The sequence below is a fragment of the Periplaneta americana genome, chromosome 6 (assembly GCF_040183065.1).
Source record: "Periplaneta americana isolate PAMFEO1 chromosome 6, P.americana_PAMFEO1_priV1, whole genome shotgun sequence".
Lineage (NCBI taxonomy): Eukaryota > Metazoa > Arthropoda > Insecta > Blattodea > Blattidae > Periplaneta > Periplaneta americana.
The window spans coordinates 157,538,900-157,562,782 of NC_091122.1; the positions used below are offsets into that span (position 1 = coordinate 157,538,900).

A 23,883-nucleotide genomic window follows, 5' to 3' on the forward strand; every position below is an offset into this window, starting at 1 on the left:
GGACACTGAATATTATGCGACTTTCCGAAGTGTGGGAGACAGTTGGGAAGAGGAATAACCTATTCGTGTCGTACCACAGTCTTGTAGGTCACGAGGGTGAGGGTGCTAGGAACAATAGACTGTGCCGGTACTATTTCGCACTGTCTGTAATGAGGAGATATTAGCGATCCTAGTGGTTAGCAACTACCTATGGATGCATATTTACTACGTATTGAGCTTCGTGACTGTACATACTAGACTGTGGTCGTACCTTGAGTCAGAGCAATAATCAGGTTTTCCAGTTATCTATTTTGTCATACTGTGACTTGAGTACGATATTCAGAAATTACCGAACTCACATTTACAGAAAGTTACATAATTTTTTACATCGCGATTGCATGGCACAGTTGTTAGAGGTAACGTTCATTTTACTACCTACGGGATGTGAAATTAATTGAATGAAATCTTAAATAGCGCAGCAATTATGTTTGATAATGAAGAAGAAAATAAGAGAGGTAGAGGGAAATCTTACTCGTGAAAGGAAAATCTGAATCCATCACGAGGGAAATTATCGGAACACAATCTGACAACATTGGACAGAACTGCCAGGTCCCAGAGTAGGCCCACACGATATTTTCACCCCGTCCACACGTCTTCGCGTAATCTTACACACAGAACCTCCAAATTCAACCGATACTTTCCTCGGCTTCGTGCGAAAAGGCACAGACACAGATTGGCCTACGGATAGTTATCGAGAGTGTTCTTTCTAATAGCATGTAAGAGAAGTACCTGCGTAGCAAGTTTATAGACTTATATTTTTTATAGAAGGGCCGGTCCATTAAAAATTTAATCTGCCGCTTGAATGTTGAATTTGTGACTACCAAAAATTACATTCTGATACTAGTGCAATATAATCAGGGACGTTATTTCAGTCGTTTGAATTTTTAGGAAGGGCCTTAGGCTATGGGAAAAATCGCTTGGCGTACTCCCCGATTGGCATAGTTGAGCCCCGCGGTCAATTGGGAGGCCTAGACATGGCATAGTTGCGCCCCGAAGAAATCAGGTAGCAGAATGGACATGGCATAGTTGCGCCCGATGGACATAGTACACAAAATAAATAAATTACTTAAAAATATTATAATGGTAGCTGCATTAAAATTAGATAGGCCTAGCATATGATCAATTTTGCTATTTAAAATAACACTTTTTTATCGATCACACACAATAAATGAACTGAATTTTTTGTTCGTACACCGATATCTTAACCCTATGGTACAGGGTTTCGAAAATTGAAACTTGGAACCATTGTGAATTGTTAAATCTTTATCCTTTTCACTAAACTTAACATTCATTTTAAATTAACCTCACTATACGCCACAGATGGTGTGAAAATCGCTAATAAAATGTCAAGACTGCTAAGGTCTCATATTCCAACGGCTCACTCATTTGAATATATCAGTTAGAAAGTACTGCCAACTTCATGGTATTCATTTTTACGGTAGGCTATCGATAATCACTGCATGAACAGTAGAAAAACAGTTAATAAAGTACTGCCAACTTCATGGTGTTCATTTTAATAAATGTTAAATCGAATAAGAAATCAATAAGGTTGGTTGATTACGAGGCTCGAGTCTCCGTAGTGTCTTTTTCTCTACCTATTTCATCGGGGCGCAACTATGCCCACAAAACAGGGACCCTTTTTTATCTACTGTATCTTACCTGACCCTGGGGCGCAACTATGCCCTGCCCGTACTCCCTCCCTATTTCCTCTGAAATTAACTATTTTTCGTAGTGTAATCTGAAGTAAATTTTAATTTTATTGAAAGTTATTTAAACTTGAATATTCTATTAATTTCTGTAGGATCTGAAAGAAGTTAACCCCTTCAGGCCTGATGTAGGCTATACTCTATAGTGTACATTGTTTCTTTTTTGGAATGTCTTCGATACTTTTAAATATTTTGAAAAATCCCATGTGATGGAAATGGAGAATATTATTTTTGAAACATTTCTATACCTGAATTAATAATAAAATTTAAAATTTTGGAGCCCCAGGGGTCAAAATTGTCCCCAAATTTTTATTTTCTGTGAAGATTTGATTTGGGAATTTTGGATCCCCAGAATGATTATGTGACCATCTTTTTTTTTTTTTCAATTCTGTTTACTATAAATTCAGGTCTGAAGGGGTTAAAATATTATAAAAGATTTAACTTTATCTTTTTTATATTATCTTAGCTAGAAATAAACCGACTTCATTACAAAAATATGTATGTGAAAGAATATAAAAATCTTTTGGTAGAACGAAAGGCCTAGCTATTTTTTCTCCAAGTTTCATTTGAAAAGAAATTCCTTTCAAAACTGTTTCTTCATCAATACAGGGAAATAACCATAATTAAATATAATGTCATTTTAATTAATAATAATTATACAATGGATTCAAACACTGGATTTTATGATGAATTCCTAATGGAATAAGGCATCATTATCTTTAAATAGATTTAGAAGTTAGGAAAATTAGGAATTCGTATAGGCTATTTTAGAAAAACAGAAATTACAAGTAAAACTGGATTATAAGGGCCTACTTAGAAAGGATAACAACACAACCATTCTACAGATTTTTAAGTCCTTTAGAGCATCTAATTGATGATTTATTTAATTTTGTGATCCGAAATAGATAGTCAGTTACAGAGTCTTGTAGGATTTTGATTGCCTTGGTTTTATAACCTACCTTTTCAATACAACAATATAAAATTCTTAAGAAAAGAAGTGTCAGACTTGGGCTAGGAACAGTTAAAAAACAAATCTCAGCAGGGGGTTAGAATTCCGCAGAGGGCTTTGGCGTTTGTCCATAGGCTAGTCGATGGCATGGTACATGCTTACTTGTCAGCGTAACTCCTGACGTGAAAAAAGTATCATCGCGTCATATCTATTTCACCACTGCTTACTTCTTATCAACAGGCCCATGCTAATTTCTACCAAAATATTACGATACATAACCTCTAATAGGCTATAGTGTAATAATACTAATATTATAGTTTTAAAAGCTTCAAAGAAATATTTCTGATTTCATGCCAGCGTTAAAAAGAAGTCCATAATTTCCTTATTTCACCTGGAGGAAAATAATTTTATTATCATTATTACTACTGTTATTACATCATCATTATCACCTTCTCCTTGTCGTCATTCTTTACCTTAGGTAAATGATACATTGTTTTCTGATATTTATACAGATACGTGCTTATCACGCCAGCATTTAGAGTAAGTTATATCTTGGACACCCCTTTCTCCTTGTTCTTGAACAAATCAAATTCAAGGTTTTATAGACTACACAACGCTAGAAGGATCTCAACAAAAAATATGAGAAACTTGCACTATGATGTGACACAGAACTTATAAAACCGGAAAATAGCCTACTGTAACTTCCTTACGAACATGACACATAAGGAAACGTTGAAACAATGTATGTTAAATATAGCATACGATACAGATTTCTTGGGGGTGTGGAAACCGATAGCACGAGTCCCAGATGTTAACTAACAAGATTTACGAGGAAGTGGTATGACTAGGTAGTTCAGCCTAAGAAAGAGTCACATTTTAAAGTTGCTTGTTACTTCAGTTTAAGAAATCGATATATCATACAATCGGATGAGCTATTGATAATAGTGTGTTAACAAACATATCTCGGCCTGTAATTTATAAATTTAGACAGTTTCTAATGGATACGTGTCATTAGTGCAGGCTAATCTGTTACTAGTCAGCGATGTAGGCCTATGCAATGGAGGGGGAAAGGAACTGGCCTCCCTATCTCATTAACTCCTGGCTTCGTTTCCTTAGTTACCCTATTGGTGTTGTGAATGAGATTCAAACCTGTCTTCGGACAGTTGATTAAACAACTGCGACTAATATAATTAGATAAACTGATATTATTTCACAACTGAGAACCTGAATTCTAAAACATGCTAACTCCTGATGCTTTCTAAATTCTACAGGGTGATTCGCGAGGATTTACCGCCACTTACGGAGTTTATTTCCGAAGACATTCTGAGCAAAAAAATATAGCTATAAACATTTGTCCTAATGTCAATATTTTCAGAGTTACACTAATTTGAAGTTGTTTGTAAAATACCATTATTCTTTAGTTTTAAGAGTAAAATGATAGGTATTAGCCTACAGATAAATAATGAACTATTCAGCAGTATCATTTCTTAATTAGCTAGTATTCTGAAGCTAAAAATGTGTTGTGAATTCCATAGTTGCTTCGTACAGATTTTTTTTTTTTTTCCATCTTTAACTAGGCTACAAATTTACATTTTTCTTATGCATTTATCACAACAATCGTTAGAAATCACGTCAATCTTGTAAATTCTTTAAGACTGTACATATGTAATTAAACTATAAAGAATAATGTTCCTAAAGTCTTATGGTTTGTAACAATTTTTGTGATAAGTGCGTAAGAATGATGTAATTTTTAGTTGAAAATTGAAAAGCAAGATCTGTACAAAGGAATTAACCCTTTTTTTTTTGCTTCATAACAGCAGTCAATTAAGCAAATGATTGTTCATTCTCTATTTGTAATATTCCTTTACCCTTAAAACTAAAGAAAAAAGGTATTTACTAACAAATTTCAAATTAGTGTAACTCTGAAAATATTGACATTAGGACAAATGTTTATATGACATCTTTTGCTCAGAATGTCTTCGGAAATAAGCTCCGTAAGTGGCGGTAAATCCTCGTGAAGCCCTCTGCATATGTACTAATTACATGGACATAGAATGGTTTAGAATTCAGGAGTTTTCTCATGAGGCCAATAAACTTGACAAAGAACAAATATTAGACTTTCTTTTAACATACGATATCATAGTCTCAGACATAACGATATCATAAATGTGCTAACTCAATTTTCCATTTTTTGGAGTTAGCATGTTTTAGAATTCAGGTCTTCAACTGTTTCGGCGTACTTATGAATTACAACAAAACAAACATGTTTTTCCAAGAATTGAATTGAATTGAAAGAGAAGAATTGGGAGGATAAATTTAAAAGGTACGCAAAACGCGTCCTTGCAAGGGGTTCGGGGCTGTAAGAAACTAAATATGTGAGCTCCAAGCCTGTTGGCCACTAGTCTCACTCCGGGTTACGCTACTCCACTGAAGGAGTTCTAGAAAATTTTGAAGGGGAAAACCCGAAAATGGACGTAACCTCTTGGGTACCACATACGCGAGGGGACGGAAATGTGATCAAAGTGATCACAGGACGGGACGAGGAAGAAATGGCTGGTGTAAATCTGCACATTGAAATGAACCGTGTCATATCGCAAGATTTCTAGTAGGCTAACTTATAATATTTACTCAAAGGAGTAATTAACACCTCCTCTGACACCGTGCCTCCACCCCAAAATAGGGAAGCTTAGTGACCGAAAAGAGAGACTGAGAATAAAAGTATGTTAGGAACGAAGCAGTTCAGTTAACTTATCTTCTCCAGCTAGGAATTCATGAAAATAGGCTACCATTGTAGCTTATACACGTGTAAATCTATGAAGAACATGAATTCAATTGAAGACGCTATAAATTAATTTTTAATTATAAATGGTTTGCTTAAATATGTTGACAAAATAGGAATAACATGTTAAGATAACAATATCAAACCCATAGTGATCTATTCTGATACGTGAATCGAACAGTGACTAGAGACAAAATCGCCAAAAACTGATCAGAGTAATGTATCTATGCCTTCCTCGGGTCTCTAACCTGGAACCCTACCAATTACGCTGCCATTTAGCCAATGTGATCAATAACATAGGTTGCATGGCCACAGTTTTGTTTTTATAATGACGCTGCATCAACTTACGTACTCTGGAGGTATTATAGTGAGATGGGTAAAAAATTATAAGAGAAGCATGCACACGATATAAAAAATTCCATAAAAACTGGTCTGGACAATCTGTACCTCCAACTGCGCGTTCCAAGGAAGCGGGTTGTGCTAGGCATCAGTTATTTCGCAGAGCAGTGTATACGAACTCAATTGAACCCGTGGTGACGACACAGCCTAAATAATGGGGAAGCCACACAACTTCAAGCAACACGATAGAACTAACAGATTACAGGGAATTAAATAATCAATTCGTTTGACAATATTTACAAATTTTGGGTTACATAAAAAAGCTGTTGTGCTTTATGTATTTTTTTTATTTCGATAGACTATATTTCTACCTACTTAATAGACACCTACCTGGACACTACAGTTCCACGTTTCAACAGATTTCGTTCAATATCTCACGTCAGTAACAGAAATAAACCTACACTTTCAGATTTACACAATGTAACAACACGTAAGTGACAGTCTCCCACAGTTCCTTTCGAAAAACGTAAACTATGTTAGCAGTAAGCAACCTTCAACTATTCCAGAGTTCTGTATGAAGATTTTTTACAGAAGACTGCCATGAACAATCAAGGTAAGAAACCTGCTTTTTTTAATGCTGTAACATGTTTTAAAAACACGCACTCACATTCAAATACAAAGTGAATCATAAATCAATAGGCTACATTCATCGAAACATTCAAATTTGAAAGCAGATTTCAGGTTAATTATAGTTGTTTATTTAACGACGTTGTATCAACTACTAGGTTATTTGGCGTCAATGGGATTTGTGATAGCGAGATGGAATTTTGGCGAGATAAGGCCGAGGATTCGCCATAAATTACCTGACATTCGCTTTAGGGTTGGAGGAAACCTCGGAAAAAATCCAACCGTGTAACCAGTCCAAGCGGGAATCGAACCCAGGTCCGAGAGCAACTTCGAATCGGTACGCAAACGCCTCAGCAGACTGAGCTGGGTGGGTTTAATTGTAATTATTAGACCTATACAGCAATTTATTTACATACTATTGAATGAAATACGTTAAGATGAAATGCTACCGACCTGTCTATATAAATTACTCTGTAGGGTACAATTGCCATATTTCACAATTATAATTTTATTTTCGATGTGCGTTTGAAAATTCACAGAATAAAGCGAATGTCCAGCGCAATTTGTTTCGAGATGCACAAAAACTGTATTTGTACATTCCAATATACGCAGTTTGTACTAGAAGTAAAAAATATAAACTTATTACGACAACCGAACTTCCGAACACCCCAGAGGTTCTCTATCGCCATTTTGTCCCTGTAAACCGGACGAAAATATTCCGCACACAGAAACAAACTTCCTTACATATATATAAGCACGCCAGCCAATGAAGTAATCGGTTACAGATTCCATTTAATATACGCGAGGCACTAAGCCAGTCTATATTCATAGGCCTATCACATTTAAAGGCGCGAGAAGCTATTAAATTCTATTTCTTAACACGCATTTGCGAAACGGGATGATGCATCAGTATCTGGAGACAACTGCGACGTAATTCTGCATCCTTGCTGGACCCAGCCTACAGAGGCTGGATGGAATTAAAAACAATTATAGAGTGTAACTTTCCTCGGTACTAAATTAAACGCGATTAGGGTGAATCTCTCTGGGTTGAGGTCGATGGGGATCTAGTAGAGGAAACTGACGGAAGATGGGCGAAGGGGAGTTGAGGGAGGGAAGGCAGAGGGAGGGGAGAGGCTCAGATCAATACTTGAGGCCGCACTCCATTTGGGTCCGTAGCAAGCCGTTCCTTCAATGTTTAGTCACCAAATAAAATGAGGCTACCACTTACCGATTTACTTCAACTCCAAGCTATCCGGCATCTTTAAAACCTCCTTCCTGTGCTAGTCGAGGCATCCCGAAATATATCATAGATGTATACACATCACACATGCTTTTAATAACTCCAGCATTCATTTTCCCGCCTTCACTTATCTTGAAGTCCGCCATATTTTTTTTTTAATTTAACCCAGAACTTTCAGAATCGATAGAACTTGATTTTGCAATCATTTCAATACCGCACACACCACACGAAACTTGTCTGGTTCCTCCATGTGTTACATCTCACTTTTTTATTTTCCCCGTTTCACTAAAAAAATCACCAACACATTTTTCTCTTCGCCGTAGAAATTACTCACAAACTCAGCAGCGATGTCGGCTTAATGACGCACCAGTCTTCCTAATGAACAAATGTGCACTTTGATTGTTAATAGAATCAGTGAGGCGATCTGTTTCAAAAGATTCCCTCCTTCAACCGTCGTTTGCTGGTCCAACCGTTATCTGCGCTAGTGGTTCAAGCTTTACGTAATCATTCGGCACTCCGCAATACATAAAAAAATTCACATCACTGAGCATGGTACATCCACAGAGTCGAGTATCCAAGCAGGAGAGATTCGATTTATGACAAATTTAACAGTAATTATAAGAAGAGGCACAGAGGTTAACAGAGCAGCACACGTCTTCCTACCAGAACAGAGAGTCCACAACTCAGACAAACAGCTTGGACTGCTCGGCGTCGGCGCAAAGAGATGGTTCGTTCGTTAAAAAACAGTCAAAGAAGCGCGAACGATAGCAGCGTCGCCCTGGCGGACAACGACTCAACTATCACAACCATTTAAAGCTCCACCCCGTTCGCAAAAGTAGGCGTGGTCTACAGCTGCTTTTAATACATCAGGGTGGAGCCTAAGACGTGCGGCAATGGGTGGAGTTTAAATTTCGAATCACAACCATCGAATGAAAAGGGGAAAAACGATGAGGGGAAAATAATAAAAAAATACAGACGGTAGCCACGAATGAGAGAAAAAAGTTAACTGGTGTTGGGTGTGAGAAGTGAAAACCTTGAAATGTCGCTTCAAGATTGAGAAATGGACAAAAAGATTAAAAACAATTCCAAGTTGCTACCCACTTGAGCACGCGGGATAGTGTCTACAGGGTTAAGAAGAGAAAAAAAATACTAAGGGGATTTCCCGCTAGAATGCGCGCGCAACTGCTTTCTTCAACCGCCTCTTTCTTAATAAAATCCCGCGCAAACATTTTGAAAATTATGGAACAAGGTATGTTTAGAATTCTGTTCCTTCCAACACTTTTCCGCTGTTGCTGACATTCTGCAGCATCACACTTGTGTTGCCAACTATGCCACGGAATCCTATACAGAGTCAAGGAAATCTTTTATGTGGCCATAGTCCACCATATTCTTCTTACTTTCAGTGAATAAAACATGGAGTAGGCTCTAAGGAATAGTTCTACCATTACGAATCTTAAACTTCATTAAGTACAGTTCTATTTTTTTCTGCTTTAAGATGAGCACAATATTGCAATAATTGTTGTTATTGAAAAATGTCCCTTTCTTAATCTGACGTTTAATTCCAACGTTTATGCACTTATTGATAAGCCTACTTTCAAGGAGGAATGTTGGACGAGCTACATAGCCTCGCCAAATTAATAAGCCAATTTATAAAAATTAACCTCTTCTTTATAATTTTGTTTACAGCTGCTTTATGCTTTTGTGCACACATGTATGTAAGCCTATATACATTCATCTCTTACACAGAGGTATTTTTTTAAGCGTTAAATGATATTTGTTTTCAATCTAAAGTGTTTTCTCTTACAGTACTTATTGGCGCTATTAGCTATACAGTAAGCTTAGATAGCCTAGGCTTGTAATTTCTACAGGGACATTAGGAACAAAAGAAACTAAAACATTAGGCTAGACTAAAACTTAAATAAAGTTTAAAAGAATTGTTTATTTATATCTACTGCTGATTGAATAATAAAACATAGAATGTTATTAAACATCTATGTCAACAGATTAATAAGTTGTCTTAATTATAATTATATAATTAGACAAAATATTGGAATGGACATGTCCCTTTCTCCCTCCCCCACTAACTGCTCCAATGAGTAGGTTACATCAATAATATTTCGTAGACTAAACCACCATTAGGGTTTTATAACAGCTTGAATTCTACATGGCACTGATTTAAGACATTGTTTTCAATTTCATCCAATGCCATTTTATTTTTCCCACAACGAAAGGTGTTCTATTAGCCATCTATTTCTTTATTACTTTCTTCAGGGAACTTCACACTATCTCCAGGCAGTAAGAAAGCTAGGCCAGAAGTGAACCCATATTCTCTGTCAGGAATTTGGAAACAGATTTAGCAGTGTAATAGGGTGTCCATCTTTCATGGACCAGTAACAACCTCTCGGAAACCGTTTATCAATCTTTGGAGGCATTGAAGAGCAAAGAACTTAAAAATGTTCCATCTGACACATTATTTATTGGAAAAAAAAATATTCCTAAGCTATGACCCAAACAACTATCATTAACTGAGAATGTTAGAGTAAGTTACTGATCATCAGCAACTTTATTAAAACACACACCATTTTCAGTTAGCCTAAGTATTCACTAATCTTCAGTCAACAGCAAGGAAGTGTTCATACGGTTCTGCCCATTGAAGCTAAGTTATTTTCATCCAATAAGACAGATTTGGTTAGTGGACACGTCTTCTGTAGCTGAAGCCCAGGGAAATCAATTCTCTTCTCTTAGCTCGCTCATTTATTTCTACTAGGCCTATAGTTTTCCTGAGCTTTGATGTTATGCTAGCCCTCCTATTCTCTTGTACGATATTTTTAGTATTTTTGAATCTTGGAATGGTAATACTCTAACCTCTCTCTGCAATACAGTCAGGTTCTTTTTAGGACCCAGAGACGTCTTATTTATTTTCTTTATGCACATTTTAACAAGAATGTTGTGTTATTAGCCTATTTTTATTTATTATTAGGCCTATTATTATTATTATTATTATTAGTCTACTACTATTATTATTATTATTATTATTATTATTATTATTATTATTATTATTATTATTATTATTATTATTATTATTTTATTATAGTCTAGTATTTGGCGTTGACATCTTTTATTATTAATGTGGTTCCCCAAATTACCAGACAAATTTAAAGTAATTATTTTAAAAATAAATAACACATCTCAAAATTAGACATAGGCTAGACCTAATAGATAACCTGTAACTTAACATAAATCAATCCTAATTACATTAGGGTATTACTATAGAGCAGAAAGAACATACGGAAATCAGCAAAAAAAAAAAAAACACATACACATAAAATTGTACAGTACAGTGCTACTCCAGTGATTCTCAACCGGGAGGCCGTGGTCCCCTGTGGGTCCGCAGAGCAGTTAAGGGACACTCCACTAAAAATGACTTTTTTCCTAATCATTTTTTTCAACCAAATTTTGAGAGCATGTTTACTATGTAAAGGACTAACAAAATCCAAATGTTGAATTACCAAATGTTTTTGCTTTTGATTTTGATTTTTCCCCCTACTTTTTTAGAAATATTTTCAAACCCATGTTTTTGTTGGAAGATCTCAATTTTTAAGCTTCATTTTATTTGGTCACATTCACAAGACATAGAGAAATATTTTTATGCATTCATTTTATGAATTATCTTATTTATTCACTTTCAAAAAATTTTTTGAAATGCTGAAAATGTTATTTTTATATAATTCATGAAAAAAATATTAATAAAATAAACTGGTGGCATTTCTTACAAAATAAATGCATAGAAACATGCAGCTACCTCATAAATATTTGTAGTAAAAAGAAAAATCATCCAGATTGATTAACATACAGCATTTGGTACAAAAAAGTTGGTGTTGAATCAAGAAAAGCAAACTTACGAAACATGGATTTGAAGGTAAAATTAATATTTATGTAACACATACCTATTAAAATTATTCTCCGCTAAATTAATCTGGTAATTTCAGGGAGCCAACTTTAGAACAAGAAGTTACTAGATTTCTGATTAGAAATTTGTAAGAAAGAAATATTTGATGAAAAAAAATAATTTTGACAGTTGTTCAAATACCACACCTCCTTACAGTCTTAATTTAAAAAAACAATCAGAATAGAACTAAATCCATTTGGGGTATGAAAATGTAGGCCTACATTTTAAAGAAGTGAAATAGACAAAAAAAGTTTTTGGAAAATTTTCATGATTTTCAGTGATGTTTCCCCTTAAACATAATAATGATAATAATAATAATAATAATAATAATAATAATAATAATAATAATAACAATAATAATAATAATAACAATAATAATAATAACAACACATCAATTCTCTACTCATACATCGCTCATTTATTTCTATTCTAGTTTCCTGAGCCTTGATGTTATAATTACTAGCCCTTATATTCTCTTGTACGATATTAGTTAGTATTCTTGAATCTTGGAATGGTAATATTTTTCTGCAGGTTCTTTTTAGAGCCCAGAAATTCGTCTTATTTATTTTCTCTATGCACATTTTAACAGGAGTTCGTGAAAGCCTATTTTCTTTTTTGTTTTGTTATTTGGCGTTGATACATCTTTTATTAGGCCTATTAATGTGGTTCCCCAAATTACCAGAAATATTTAAGATGTTTTACAAATAAATAACACATCTCAAAATTAAACTTAATATAACCTAATATAAATTCAAGAGTGTGACCTCAAAACTCACTCAGTCCATTTGGGCAATTTTTACAATTTATAGGCCATTATAGCCTATAGACTACATGATTGTGTTTAGACCTCTTCGTTATATTTTAAGCTTGTTTTCTTCCATAACTACACCAATCCTTGTCTACAAGTTTGTGTTATTGTGCATGTAATTTTAAAATTCGCTCAGTCCGTAGACCAATCAATAAAAACTATTCCAGTCCTTTCATAACAATGGACTTAACATGTTTTGGGATAACACTCTTTCACTAATCTTAGTTGCAGTATGGTATGAGAACAGAAACAACATACGCATATCAGCAAAAAAACCACACACACATACACACAAAATTTCACTGCAGGCTACTAGGCCTATAGGGTTATTCGAAAGTCATGAAAAATTTAGAAGTCCTCTTTGTTAAGAAGGAAGATCATAGAAAAACAGCAAAAAAGTTCTGTTCATAAAATAACGTGGTTTAGACCATATTTTTACATAAACTAGTTTCAATTGTTTCACTATTGTAGCTAAAGCAAATGAAACAAACAGCAATTGAAGCCATTCTTGAGATTTTTATTATTCTTACCAGGATACCTATAACTTAATGGTTTTGCCTCTATAAATGCGAATTGATCTTATTCAATGTTACAATGAATATCATATTCAGAACTCTATAAAGATAGAGGAAGGGTCTGCAATTTGTTGTCATTGTGGAAGCCTAAGTTATAAAAAAAAATTAAAGAGACTTATTTCCTGGCAGATAAAAAGGTTGTGATAGACGACAGTCTGTAGAAAACGAAGTGAGTGCTGCGACTGTTTTAGCCAAGTTCAGGAAATTAGACAAAATTCAAAATATGGAACATGCAGTATGAATCCAACAGATGAGCTACTCTAGTGATTTTCAACCCGGGGGCCGTGATCCCATATGAGCCCGAAGAGCAGTTAATGAAGGGCCACAAAAATAATAATAATAATAATAATAATAATAATAATAATAATAATAATAATAACAATAAGTTTTTAAAAGTTATTCTATGAAAATTTAAACATTCTACGACTATTTTTCAATAAATAAACATAGACATACAATTAAATTGTTTTATTTTTAAACTGACACCGAATTTCACATTAATAGTCTATTTTCTTTTACATTCTACTCTAAATCTTAGGCCAGGCACTTAAATAATGTGAAAAAGAGAGACATTATCAAAATAATAATTGAGAAACTATGAACTATTTAGAAATTGGTTTATAGACCTGCCTGAATAAACCCCAATCTTTCATGAACAAAACTGTATATTATGTAACTTATTGATAGGCCTATAATTGGATGGAGAGGCATTAGAAAAACTGCTATTCTTCGTCTAATTCTGTTACAAAAAAAAAACGTATAATCAAAATTTGTTTGAAAAGGCGACTGGATTATCCAAGAAACTTGATCCATTCAGCGTTTAATGTTTTTAGCATTGACCAAATTTATAAATAGGCCTACCCTATTAGTAAAATTCTAACATAAAAATCGAATGGAATTTATAGCTCAACCGAATGATTATAATACAAGACGAAATGAAATTCTTACTTTGATTGAACCTAAATGCTACACATCTGTTGCTTTACTACATAGTACAAATTATGGTCCAGTCTATTATAATTCGATAATGAAATTTCACCCAGAATTGGCTACTTTTAGTAATGAAATTATGAAGTCCAGAATTATTGAACAACTCATATGACAGACTTCCCTAGCTTATACGTACGCCTATCATGTATTGTAAAGCAAGTTTATTTCTTCCCTAAGTCATTTACAATATTTCTCTCAATCTGATCTTTGTTACTAAGCTTATATCAACGTGATTTTCTATTAATAATAGACCCTAATAATAATAATAATAATAATAATAATAATAATAATAATAATAATAATAATAATAATAATCGTCATCATCATCATCATCATCATCATCATCATCATCATCACCACCAAACTCAACATCATCGCTTTTTTCACTCTGAAATTATTATATAAGTTACCTCAGTTATTGCTAGTATTAACTTTATTATTATCATCTTAATGTAGCTTACTTCTTAAGTATCGTATGCTGGTTTTCAATTGTTAGTCTATAAAGTAGGCCTATGTACCGTAAGTTATAGGTAGGCCTATGTGATTTATGTAAGTCTAATTTTGTTTTTGTCTAGCCTATCTACTCTTCTTAAGAATTTTATTTTAGGAATAACAGAAACTTTTATTTTTGTGAAATAGTGTATGTATTACAGTCTGTATAGTACTCTGGTATAAGAATTTTACATTTTATTTCAGAATGATCCACTTAATGTAATAAGCATTATACTGAACCAGAGCAGTTCGTGACAGAAATTGAATTACACCACTCATTTAGACGATAGTAAATAAACTTATTTTAGAAACAGTAGAGACTTTTATTTTTGTGAATTAAGTAGCCTATTGTCTGCGTAATATTCTGGTGTATTAGATTTTTACATTTTATTTTAGAAACAACAGAGATTTTTATTTTTGTGAATTAAGTAGCCTATAGTCTGCGTAATATTCTGGTGTATTAGATTTATACATTTTATTTTAGAAACAACAGAGACTTTTATTTTTGTGAATTAAGTAGCCTATAGTCTGCGTAATATTCTGGTGTATTAGATTTATACATTTTATTTTAGAAACAACAGAGACTTTTATTTTTGTGAATTAAGTAGCCTATAGTCTGCTTAATATTCTGGTGTATTAGATTTATACATTTTATTTTAGAAACAACAGAGACTTTTATTTTTGTGAATTAAGTAGCCTATTGTCTGCGTAATATTCTGGTGTATTAGATTTATACATTTTATTTTAGAAACAACAGAGACTTTTATTTTTGTGAATTAAGTAGCCTATAGTCTGCGTAATATTCTGGTGTATTAGATTTATACATTTTATTTTAGAAACAACAGAGACTTTTATTTTTGTGAATTAAGTAGCCTATAGTCTGCGTAATATTCTGGTGTATTAGATTTATACATTTTATTTTAGAAACAACAGAGACTTTTATTTTTGTGAATTAAGTAACCTATAGTCTGCGTAATATTCTGGTGTATTAGATTTATACATTTTATTTTAGAAACAACAGAGACTTTTATTTTTGTGAATTAAGTAGCCTATAGTCTGCGTAATATTCTGGTGTATTAGATTTATACATTTTATTTTAGAAACAACAGAGACTTTTATTTTTGTGAATTAAGTAGCCTATAGTCTGCGTAATATTCTGGTGTATTAGATTTATACATTTTATTTTAGAAACAACAGAGACTTTTATTTTTGTGAATTAAGTAGCCTATAGTCTGCGTAATATTCTGGTGTATTAGATTTATACATTTTATTTTAGAAACAATAGAGACTTTTATTTTTGTGAATTAAGTATCCTACAGTCTGCTTAATATTCTGGTGTATTAGATTTATACATTTTATTTTAGAAACAACAGAGACTTTTATTTTTGTGAATTAAGTAGCCTATAGTCTGCGTAATATTCTGGTGTATTAGATTTATACATTTTATTTTAGAAACAACAGAGACTTTTATTTTTGTGAATTAAGTAGCCTATAGTCTGCTTAATATTCTGGTGTATTAGATTTATACATTTTATTTTGGAAACAACAGAGACTTTTATTTTTGTGAATTAAGTAGCCTACAGTCTGCTTAATATTCTGGTGTATTAGATTTATACATTTTATTTTAGAAACAACAGAGACTTTTATTTTTGTGAATTAAGTAGCCTATAGTCTGCTTAATATTCTGGTGTATTAGATTTATACATTTTATTTTAGAAATAACAGAGACTTTTATTTTTGTGAATTAAGTAGCCTATAGTCTGCTTAATATTCTGGTGTATTAGATTTATACATTTTATTTTAGAAACAACAGAGACTTTTATTTTTGTGAATTAAGTAGCCTACAGTCTGCTTAATATTCTGGTGTATTAGATTTATACATTTTATTTTAGAAACAACAGAGACTTTTATTTTTGTGAATTGAGTAGCCTATAGTCTGCTTAATATTCTGGTGTATTAGATTTATACATTTTATTTTAGAAACAACAGAGACTTTTATTTTTGTGAATCAAGTAGCCTATAGTCTGCTTAATATTCTGGTGTATTAGATTTATACATTTTATTTTAGAAATAACAGAGACTTTTATTTTTGTGAATTAAGTAGCCTATAGTCTGCTTAATATTCTGGTGTATTAGATTTATACATTTTATTTTGGAAACAACAGAGACTTTTATTTTTGTGAATTAAGTAGCCTACAGTCTGCTTAATATTCTGGTGTATTAGATTTCTACATTTTATTTTAGAAACAACAGAGACTTTTATTTTTTTAATTAAGTAGTCTACAGTCTGCGTAACATTCTGGTGTATTAGAATTTTAAATTTTATTTTTAGAATCAACAGAGACTTTTATTTTTGTGAATAAAGTAGCCTATACTCTGCGTAATATTTTGGTATATTAGAATTTTAAATTTTATTTTTAGAATCAACAGAGACTTTTATTTTTGTGAATTAAGTAGCTTATAGCCTACATAACATTCTGATGTATTAAAATTTTAAATTATATATTTAGAAACAAGAGAGACTTTTATTATTGTGAATTAAGTAGCCTATAGTCTGCGTAACATTCTGATGTATTAAAATTTTAAATTATATATTTAGAAACAACAGAGACTTTTATTTTTGTGAATTAAGTAGCCTATAGTCTGCGTAACATTCTGATGTATTAAAATTTTAAATTATATATTTAGAAACAACAGAGACTTTTATTATTGTGAATTAAGTAGCCTATAGTCTGCGTAATACTCTAGTATAAAATAATTTTAAATTTTATTTTCAAAAACAACAGAGACGTTTATTTTTGTGAATTACGTAGCCTATAGTCGGTGTAATATACTAGTGTACAAGAATTTTAAATTTTATTTAAAAAAACAACAGAGACTTTTACTTTGTCAATTAAGTAGCCTATAGTCTGCGTAATATTCTATGTGTACAAGAATTTTAAATTTTATTTTCAAAAACAACGGAGACGTTTATTTTGTAAATTAAGTAGCCTATAGTCTGCGTAATAATAAGAATTTTAAATTTTATTTCATAAACAACAGACACTTTTATTTTTTTTTAATTATGTAGCCTATAGTTTGCGTAATATTCTAGAGTACAAGAATTTTAAATTTTATTTAAAAAGCAACGGAGACCTTTATTTTGTAAATTAAGTAGCCTATAGTCTGCGTAATATTTGGTGTAGGCCTATAAGAATTTTAAATTTTATTTTATAAACAACAGACATTTTATTTTTTTTTAATTAAGTAGCCTATAGTCTGCGTAATATTCTACTGTACAAGAATTTTAAATTTTATTTTAAAAAACAACGGAGACTTTTATTTTGTAAATTAAGTAGCCTATAGTCTGCGTAATATTTGGTGTATAAGAATTTTAAATTTTATTTTATAAACAACAGACACTTTTATTGTTTTGAATTAAGTAGCCTATAGTCTGCGTAATATTTGGTGTATAAGAATTTAAAATTTTATTTTATAAGCAACAGACACTTTTATTTTTTTTTAATTAAGCAGCCTGTAGTCTGCGTAATATTCTGGTGTAAGGAATTTAAAATTTTATTTTTAGAAATGAGAGACTTTTACTTTTCTGAATTAAGTAGCCTGTAGTTTGCGTAATATTCTTGTTATAAGAATTTTAAATTTTGATTTTATAAACAACAGAGGCTTTTATTTTTTTTAATTATGTGTAGTCTGTGTACTAAATTTAGTTTAGAAACGACAGAATTATGTTCTCGTCTACGTAATACACTAATAATAGAATTTTAAATTTTATTTTATAAACAACAGAGACTTTTATTTTTGTGAATTATGTAGCCTATACTTGATCTGCATAATAATCTGGTATTAAAATTTTAAATTTTATTTTAGAAACAACAGAGACTTTTATTTTTGTGAATTATGTAGCCTATAGTCTGTGTAGGCCTAATACGCTAGTATTAGAATTTTAAATTTTAATTCAGAAAAAGAAGAGATATTTTCGTTAATTAAGTTATGTAAAATTTTGTGTCATTCCCAAGTTATTTTATCAAAACGGAACTGTCTTCGAAAATGAACTTTGCTCTTTCGGGGTACTTTCACGTAACGTTTCATATTGGATAATAGGCCTATGTTATTAAGTTATTAAATGAAATGAAATTTTTCTACAAGCTTGCTTCTTAACAAAGTTAGAAAACTTTAAAATCTTTTGTGTATTTTGAATTATTCTATTCATTATCATTCATCTGTCTCACCTGTACATAATAAAATAAAATATTTCGTCTTATCGTATCATGCAAGACAATAGATTAAATCATTTTATAAGACGGAATAGTTTGAACTTCAACGTTATTAAAATCCCGTTGATAACAACAAAACTTATAAAAGTGAGGAAGCAGTTTAGGAAGAGACTGACAGGCGATATTTCTTTCAGAGATCGGAACGTTTCTGGTAGCCTCAACCATGGTGGTGGTGGTGGTGGTGGTGGTGGTGGTGGTGGTGGTGGTGGTGGTGGTGGTGGTGGTGGTGGTGGTGGTGATAATATAATTTCTGTTAAAATAACTTAACTCTGTTTAAATAAATTATATTCGTGTGATTAACATGAAAAATATGTAAGCCTATTAGGCTTATTATGGTTTCCTACACAAATATTATCGTATACGTTCTATAAGTGTCTATCTTTATTGCACTAGCAATTGGTTTAACTTGTTGGTATTTTTAGTGTTAATTCAGCAGAGCAGTACGACTGTTAAATGAAAGATTTATTGCTAGATATCTTTATTTCCCTCCCTACCAATAATAAAACTAATGCCGATTTACTTTGTTATTTGTAAACATAGTACCATGACAACTCAAAGTCTAAAGCAGTATTTCCCAACCTGTGGTCCGCGGACCCCCAGAAGTTCGCGAGTAATCCGCAGGAACAACATATATTTTTCAAATGGCATTTCAATTAAACTTAACTTCATCGCTTTCTCTGATTTTCCTCAGCTTGAAGAAACATTTGTTTGTTTGTGTCAGACTTGTGAGATACGGAGTTTATCAGGAACGAGATAACCTGAGGGACTTCTCTTAGCTTGCAAGTCTAGCCTACCTATCTGTTACGGTACTTTCGATTTTTAAATTCTTTGAATTCAATTTTCAGGGTCCAGCTTTAGGTGTTCACCGTTAAGGATAAGATTGAAGCAATGATAAAGAAATTAAATTTTGTGGTCTAGCTGTGTTGTCAATCGAGAATTCGATTAATTTCCCACTCTAAGTGACCTCCTAACAATAAATGGTGATGAACTCCGATATCTTTGGGAGTACGAAGAACATCTTGATTTATTAACATTAAAATTAAGGGAATATTTTCCTTTCTGCAATTGAAAAGACAATTCGGTGAAAATTCTTCTGTGTGACAAAAAATAGTTCGTCCGTCATTCGAGCTTAAAAATCGTGTTTTCCACAACGACCTTGTTGCATTCACCCACGTGTTTCCATGTTTTCCGATCTACAACACAACACCTAAACGTCATTTCCATCAACATACTTGTGTCCAGTGTACATTTTCTGTTGGTCTCCATGAAGAATTCATCATCATCATCATCATCATAATCATCATCATCATCGTCCTTGCAGGTATTAGGCCTAGTGGCCTGTTACGGTCTCCGTCCATCTTTTCAGGGGGCGTCCCAAAGATCGTCTTCCATGTGGTATGTAGCGGAGAATTTGTCTTGGGAGTCTGGAACGGTCCATCCTATTGACATGTTTAAGCCATTTTTGTCTATAGTGGTTGAGATGTTCATAAATAGGTGTAGTTTTCAATTCTTTTTGTAATTAGTTCATTCTTTTTGTGGTCAAGCAAGCTGTAGCCGGCAGTCCTCCTTAGAAATCTCATTTCTGCAGTTGTTAGGCGTTGAACATCTGAGTTTCGGACAGTCCAGGCCTCACTACCATACATGAGGACAGGTCTTGCTAGAACTTTATATGCTTTTAACCTGGTATGTTTTTGGGTTTTCGTGGTTGTGAAAATCTGATTGATGGTTCTTAAGGCTCAATTAAAATGTTGAATATTTTCAAGTATATCAGTAACAGGTAAATATGTCAAATTATAACCTAAATATTTAAATGAGTTTACCTGTTCTAACGTATGGGTTCCAATGCAAATTTTACTCCTAACCTCGGAACGCCATAATTTTTTATTAAAATTGATATAGGCCTAAATGCAAATTTAATGTTGAGTTAAACTTGCGATTTAAGAGTATCTACAACTGAAGCAGACTTGTCAAAACTGCCAACTACCAGCCAATATCAACCACCCAAATAACAACCTTACCTCAAGTCTAAGAAACTAATTTCATTTTTCTCAGGAAAACGTGATATCTTTGTATTTATGTGTTTTCAGATTGAAATTGTATTCAAAAGCTAAAACTAAAATTTAACATCGCTACCAATTCATTAAAGGTACTTATGTAATTCACTATATTATGTATGTAATGAGTAGAACATATTTATGGGCATAAAATATGCAAAATATTTTTGGGGGTCCGTCAATACCAACACGCTCTTTTATGTCTATACACAATTTTCTATAACTCTTCTCCAAATTACTTATCTTCACGGTTTCAGTTCCTAACCACTTCACGAAATCAGCTTCAATCTCTCCTCTCTATTACTCCTCACAGAACTTCCCTATACTCATCCTCCTTTACTGTAGGCTATCATTGCCTCGCCTCTGGAATTCGTTACCTAGTGACGTCAGGGGTTGCCGGACAGTCACAGTTTAAAAGTAAACTAGAAAAATATGTTTTATCTCACGAAATCTGTTTCTGAGAAGTTGCTGGATTTATGTCGAAGTTTTCATCTTTAGTATTTTGGCAATCATTTCCTTTTGTTGGATTAACCCTTTCTCTCGTCTTTGTGCCAGGATACTAGAACAGCTTATTGTCCCTTGGTTAATAACAATGATGCTGAGGACACTGTTATTTTGTGTCTGTATTTGTTGTAAATGTTTTTACTTTTTTGCATCATTTAATATGTTAAGACTAATTTTTATTATTTTCAACTTATACTTGTACGTTCAGTTGATTTTTTATGTCATATTCATTCTGACACTCGTTATTACTGTAGATTAATTGCATTGATGTATAATTTTTCTTGTAGTTGTATTGTATTTCCGGTGGTGTGGAAGAGAAGGTCTGGTGGCCTTAACTCCACCAGAATAAATAAATAAATAAATAAATAAAAATATATATAAATAGATAAATAAATAAATGAATGAATAAATAAATAAATAAATACAAAAATATATATTTATATATAAATAAATAGAAAAATAAATAAATAAATAAATAAATAAAAAGATATATATTTATATATAAATAAATAGATAGATAGATAAATAAATAAATAAATAAATAAATAAATAAATAAATAAATAAATAATAAATAAATGAATACTACTTATACTACTTGGGCCTACTGGCTTTTTAGGAACCCGGAGGTTCATTGCCGCCCTCACATAAGCCCGCCATTGGTCCCTATCCTGAGCAAGATTAATCAAGTCTCTACCATCATATCCCACCTCCTTCAAATCCATTTTAATATTATCTTCCCATATACGTCTCGGCCTCCCCAAAGGTCTTTTTCCCTCCGGCCTCCCAACTAACACTCTATATAAATAAATAGATAAATAAATAAATAAATACATAAGTAAATATAAATAAATAAATAAAAAGATATATAAATGGATAAATAAATAAATAAATAAATAAAAAGATATATAAATGGATAAATAAATAAATAAATAAATAAATAAATAACTAAATAAATAAATCTATACTAATAATAAATCTGTAGCCGAAATTTTTCTGGTAATTTTGGATTTTCCAAAAATAATTGGTCCTAACATATATAATTAACCACCCTGAAACCGAAAATCGCATTTTTGCAATTTTTGTTTGTATGTCTGTCTGTATGTTTACCTTTTCACGCGGTAATGGCTGAACCGATTTATATGAAAATTGGAATATAAATTAAGTTCGTTGTAACTTAGATTCTAGGCTATATGGCATTCAAAATACTTTATTTAAAAGGGGAGTTATAGGGGGGCCTGAATTAAATAAATCGAAATATCTCGCTTATTATTGATTTTTGTGAAAAATGTTACATAACCAACGTTTCTTTAAAAATGATTTCCGATAAGTTTTATTCTTTACAAAATTTTGATAGGACTGATATTTAATGAGATAAATGAGTTTTAAAATTAAAATAACGCCATCTAAGACGGTGCAATGAATTAAGAACAAATGACTTCGTCTATAAGGGGCCTTGGACAACAACAATCGAAAAAGGGGCCTTGGACATCAACAATCGAAAGCTATTAAACATAGCATACAGAGAATGTTTCTGTGTTTGTATGAAGTAATATCAGAAGCTATATTAACCGATTTGTATAATTAATTATTATTTCACCATTGGAAAGTGTAGTTTCTCTAGATGGACATAATGCTATAATGTTATTACAGTAACGTCTGAGTAAATCGAGGACAGGTAAGATTGAAATAGCTTCTTATGCACAGAAAATTTGATAGGCTATTTTGTACATTCGTTTTCTGTATTTCTTAAAATAATATTTATGTACACTCATTTTAATCTCAGAGAATTAACGAACAACGAGAGTGTATTGATTTAGTATGCAGTAATAGTACGTTAGCTTAGCAATCCATTATTTTATAATTCAAATTTTAACTATGCTCAATTGAATCGTGTTAAAATACATAAAATGTATTTATGCAATAAATGCAATGCAAAAAAAATTGGGTAATGAGCGAAGCAGATTATCTTGCGATGTTGTAAAAGTTGTTCCCTGGATCAAACGTCCTATATTCATTATGTAATTACTTTATATTTATTTCTAACAGGTGCAACGGAGCGCACGGGTACGGCTAGTAAATAAATAAATAAATAGATAAATAAATAAATAAATAAATAAATAAATAAATAAATAAATAAATTAATTAATTAATACTACTTATACTACTTACTGGCTTTTAAGGAACCCGGAGGTTCATTGCCGCCCTCACATAAGCCCGCCATCGGTCCCTATCCTGAGCAAGATTAATCCAGTCTCTACATCATATCCCACCTCGCTCAAATCCATTTTAATATTATCTTCCCATCTACGTCTCGGCCTCCCCAAAGGTATTTTTCCGTCCGGCCTCCCAACTAACACTCTATATAAGTAAATAAATAAATAACTATACATAAATAAATATATATATACATAAATATATATTCATAAATAAATAAATAAATAAATAAATAAATAAATAAATAAATAAATAAATAAAAACATAGAATCGTATACTTCGCTTAGTGTAGTCTACAAAACATATTGATGGAATATTTATCTATGTCGTAAATTTATGAGCG

At 32.2% G+C, this 23,883-nt stretch overlaps 1 protein-coding gene across 23 annotated transcripts in view; it reads right to left on the reverse strand.

The window, feature by feature from the left end:
* The window catches only part of LOC138701967 (uncharacterized), a 1,800,590-nt gene that overhangs the window by 667,451 nt on the left and 1,109,256 nt on the right, over positions 1-23,883 (reverse strand). For 2 of the 23 annotated variants that reach the window (XR_011332756.1, XR_011332752.1), the window contains exon 1: positions 7,668-8,449. The exons of 19 other annotated variants lie outside the window; for them this stretch is intronic. The gene's annotated coding sequence lies outside the window, so the exon portion shown is untranslated. Of the gene's footprint in view, positions 1-7,667; positions 8,450-23,883 lie in introns of those variants that run through there. 2 more of the 23 variants (XR_011332757.1, XR_011332754.1) reach the window with 2 other exon arrangements.